The following is a 5,500-nucleotide window of genomic DNA, read 5'->3' on the forward strand; positions in this document are numbered from 1 at the left end:
AACACATCTACATGACCTCCATAAAGATAATGCCTCCAAATCTTTAAGGAAAATACTACAGTTGCTAACTCAAGATCATGAGTAGGATAATTTTTCTCATGGGGTTTAAGCTGTCTGGAGGCATAGACTATGACCTTACCATACTACGTGAAGACACAACCCAAACCTACTCTGGACGCATCACAATACCCTATGAAACCATCTAAACCATCTGGAAGAGTCAAAATTAGAGCTAAGTGAGTTGAGTCTTTAACTCCCAAAAACTCATCTCTCAAGGGTTTGACCATTAAAACTTGACTTTCTTCTGAGTCAATCTGGAAATAGGGGATGCAATAGAAGAAAATCCCTCAACAAACCATCTATAATAGCCAGCCAAACCTAAAAAACTCCTAATATTTGATGGAGAGATAGGGCAAGGCCAGTTTCTTACGGCTTTGGTCTTTTAAGGATCTACTCTAATGCCATCACTGAAAATGATATGACCAAGGAATACTATTGACCTTAGCCAAAATTTGCACTTACTAAATTTGGTGAACAACTGATGGGATCTAGAGTCTTAAGTATAATTTAAAGATGGTCTGCATGATCATGTTTACTGCAAAAATAGACCAGAATATCATCTATGAAGACTATGACAAACATGTCTAAGTACTGCTTAAACGCTTGATTCATTAAGTCTATGAAAGAGGCTGGGGCATTAGTAAGACCAAAGGACATGACTAGGAATTTAAAGTGACCATACCGAGTTTCAAAAGCTATTTTCAGAATGTCACATCCGCTAACTCTGAGCTAATGATATCCTAATCCGAGGTCTATCTTAGAGAATAGCTGTCACCCTGAAGTTGGTCAAACAAGTCATCGATTCTGGGAAAGGATACTTGTTCTTGACTGTTACTTTATTGAGTTGATGGTAATCAATACACATCCTGAGAGAACCGTCTTTCTTGCACATTAATAAAATTGGTGAACCCCATGGGGACACACTGGGCCTAATGAACCCCTTATCTAAGAGATCTTTCAACTGCTTTTTCAGTTCTTTGAGTTTTGTTAGTGCCATTCTGTATGGTGGAATAGATATGGGTTGAGTATCTGGAAGAAGATCAATGTCAAAGTCTATTTCCCTTTTGGGAGAAATTCTTGGAAGATCTTCGGGAAAGTTATCTGAATATTCATTCACTACTGGGACTGATTCAAGACTGGGAGTTTCAGAGCTAGAGTCCTTAACATGAACAAGATGATAGAAACACCCTTTAGAAATCATTTTCCGTGCCCGAAGGTAGGAAACAAGTAAACCTCTGAACGCTGAAGTACTACCCTTCCACTCTAGGAAAGGTTCATTCAGAAACTGAAACTGGACTATTCTGTTTCTGCAGTCGACTATGGCATAGCAGGAATAAATCCAATCCATGTTGAGAATGACATAAAAATTAGTCATCTCTAATTCGACTAAGTCTGTTGAAGTGACTTTCTGAAATATCATGACCGAATAGTTCCTGTACACCCGTCGGGCTATGATAGTTTTACCTACTGGGGTAAATACTGAGAAGGGCTCTACTAGAATTTCAAGACTAACTCCAAAATCAACTTCTATATAAGAGGTAACAAAATACAAGGAAGCACCTGGGTCTAGCAAAGCGTAAATATGCACATAAAAGATCTGTAACATACTAGTAACCACATTAGGAGAATTTTTCTGATCTTTCCAGGAATGGAGAGCATAAAAGCAGTTTGGGCATTGCCTATTAGTAGCACTGTAAGTAGCACTCTGCTGATTTAGACAACTAGACTAGGCTGCGAAATGGTTATGTTGACCCTGATAACCTGACTGGGGACAATCTCTAAATCTGTGGCCTAGATTTCCACATCCAAAATAGACATCACTGCCAGCTCTGCAATTACCCTTGTGGTTCTTACCACAAGTCTGAAAAAGGGGATTAGTTCGGGTATTGCTGATACTGCCCTAAGACTTAGAGCCTGGTGCCCTATCTCTATTACCATCCCTGAACTTAAGAGTTGGAGCACTAGCTGAAGAAGGAGCTAGAACTGATGACTTAGAATGGAATTGAGAATGATTCCCTCCTTCTGATTTGGGCTGAGCAAAGTTGAAACTACCTATCCTTGCTCTCTTATTCTGCTTCTCCCTCATCTTAATCTTCTGCTCTTTTATTTGTTGAGCATGAATCATAAGCATGGCTATGTTTATGTCACTATTCAACATCGCAGACCTACACTCGTTGACCACACTATCATTCACCCCAAAAACAAACTTACTCATCTTGGCCCAGTTGTCTGTAACCATATGAGGGGCATATCTGGCTAATTGAGTAAACTTAATAGAATACTCTTTGACCGTTATGTTGCCTTACCTGAGGTTGATAAATTCTAACACCTTATCTTCTCTCGGCTCTAGGGGAAATAATCTATCTAAGAAGGCAGTAGCAAACTCCTCCCACTAAATAAGTTTTACATCTGCAACCCTCTTTGCTTTCAACTATTTGAACCAAGTGTGGGCAATATACTGTAACTAATATGTAGTTAGCTTAGCACTCTCACTAGAAGTAACCCCCATGATGTCCATAACCTTCTGGACCTGGTCTAGGACTCCTAGGATACTCTTCTATATTAGACCCAAAAAAGAATGAAGGATTCATTCGGGTGAAGTCCCAAATCTTGGCTGCAGCTGAATTGACCATTGGGTTGCCAGAATAATAGTTGGTCATTCATTCTGAGTAGCAACTAAATTATCAAGAGTGGTGAATGCAGCTCTGAACTCTGTATGAAATAACTAATAATATCTTTCTTGAATGATGAGGACTCACTGCTAAATCTGGCGGCTACTGATGCTTTGGAGCTTGTGATTCTGAACCTACGATACAAAACACCATAGCACAAATGCATCACTGCGATTGAATATACTGGTATGCATCTAAGGTAGGCTGAATACAAAAGGTATATATGCATGAACTAAACTAACTGACTATATAACATGAACGTGAAAATGCATGTATGAATACATAATAATTGTAAATAAGTTCGTGATAACATGATTACTGAACTTGAGTACTGATAGCATAAGATATTGATAAATGTAAAACTGAATTAACTAATACTGAGTGACTGTATCTGACAGTCTACGTTCTGATGGAACTAGACGAGTTCTGTACTATTCAAAGTTGACTGTATCTGACAGTCTTGAATACTTTAGAACTATGTGAGTTCTATTATCGAAACCAAGACTAAGACTGTGGGAAGTAGTTATCTAACCAACATACCCTAATTAGTGCATTATATGAGTTGGGGTCCAAGCTGTGAGTGACCCTCATCTGTGAGTGACCCTCATCACTGGTAAGGACAAGCTGTGAGTGACCCTCATCTGACAGTGTCCCCAAAAGAGAATGGTGGGAGCCTTATCTTACAGTTTTTATCCATCTCATCAACCCTTATCTGATAGTGTTAATGTCTCAACCTATGTTGGCTACATAGTTCTGGAATGAAAGGATGAATTCTAAGAATCACACCCTCATCTGATAGTGTGTGTTCCAATCCTTGGGTTCACTCGGTGCTAATTCCTACTCCCATCTGAATAGACACTGAACATGATTAACTGAATTGGACTACACAAAATTCATGAAGTTCCGTTAACTGATGGAAGACTATTGGGATTACTAAATTACTGACCTTTCCTGAGTCACGTGAATGAGTGAGTTTTATGGATCATGGCTTGACTGAGGATATCATGAAATATGTCACTGACTCTAGGCACATAGCTATATTTTTTTGGGTACAAGTACCCCCAGGACTCTATAGAAGGAAACTGACAAGGTATGACCTTCTTGAATACATGACCAACATCAACAATCCATAATATAATAAGTTGGGGATTTCATGAAGTACAAGTTCTAAAGCACCACAATGGCTACACATATATCCATAATTCATTGACTAAGACATTTCATCAAACACTTGACTTACATAACTTTTACATGAATGGGGATTTCATATTATCATACTAGTATGGAACTTTTCCTTCACATAGGCATTTAATACATATGAGGAGCATGCTTTGGTTATACAATTATCAACACATCTAATAATCATGTATACATAAACCAACTTGTAAATTGAAGGGTTTATTATGAATATCTCATAAATCATTACATATTAGAATCAATTCTTATAAATAAATAGTCTATAAAATGGAACGAAACCAACCAATAACATGGAAATCAATTTTCAATTCAATCAAATCATGAACATTCATAAATATACAAATATTGGATTTTGAAAAGAGATTCTTGAGCTTCATGGGTGAAAGAGACCCATGAATCAACACATGACATACCTTAGAATGTAACTCTGTAATGATCCTTCGAAATATTGTTGATCCTTTCCCTTGAATTTTTTTAAGATTAGGTTTTCTTGGCTTTAAGAGTGTATGAAGAAATTGGGGAAAATAGAGTGAATAATGATATCCTTAGGTAATGTAGGGTTGAATTTCATGTTTAGGGCTGAACTAAAATCATGGGAAAAGACCCATTTAACCCTGGATGCATCTTTAAATTTTGTGAAAAATTTCCTGACCAGGACCCCTGGCACGATGCAGTGCTATCGCATCATGTCACTGGAATTTGACAACTAGGAAATTGGATGATGGCGCGATGCGGGGTCATTGCGGAGCTTCACTGGATTTTGATAATTGGGATTTGGGAGCTCTTCGTGACACAGTGAAATCACGGAGTCTTACTGGAAATTGAAAAATGTCAGTTTGGCTTATGGCGCAACACTCCACTAACTAAGATGACGCTGTTTTATAACTAAAACTTTAAATCGCCATAACTTCTTAGCTGATTGTCGAATTTAGGCAAATTTGGTATCGATGAAAAGCTTATTAAATTTTACACACAACAAAAAGTGAAAATCTTCAAAATTCCACATAGAATAAACATCATTCAATTTTGAATCTAATACTGGACATTCTTAGGATTAAATTAATTATGAAACTTTGGGGTATTACAGTTGTTGATTTATCTAAGTGATGTAATTATTTTGGCATGTTATTATCACCTTTTAAGTATAGTTGTTATGATGATACCTACTATGTATGCCTTAATTTTAAAGATGCTTCAATAAATAGGGATGTATGATACTTATTTTAATTAGGCTTTAATAAGGATTGTGTAGCTGAGTCATGAAAGTGGAGGTCCAAGTGATCAATTCTAGAAACATATTTATTGATACAGGAGTCAAAGTGACCGGGCAGGTTTAAGTCCCCCTCATTATTATTTCATGATTAGGGAGGTTTGGATCCCTCATAAATCATTACATGATTGGGTGCTTAAGTCACCTTAGTATATGATTGGGAGGTTGATGTCCCCCGTGCATATATATATGAGATTATTCTCTAGTTTGTATGGATATACATATTGGGGCCTGACCAGGGTAAGAGTTGGGGCCCATATATCCCATAGGTACATGTTATAATGGTTGAGATACACCATCC

Source organism: Capsicum annuum, chromosome 5 (genome assembly GCF_002878395.1).
Source record: "Capsicum annuum cultivar UCD-10X-F1 chromosome 5, UCD10Xv1.1, whole genome shotgun sequence".
In the NCBI taxonomy this organism is placed as follows: Eukaryota; Viridiplantae; Streptophyta; class Magnoliopsida; order Solanales; family Solanaceae; genus Capsicum; species Capsicum annuum.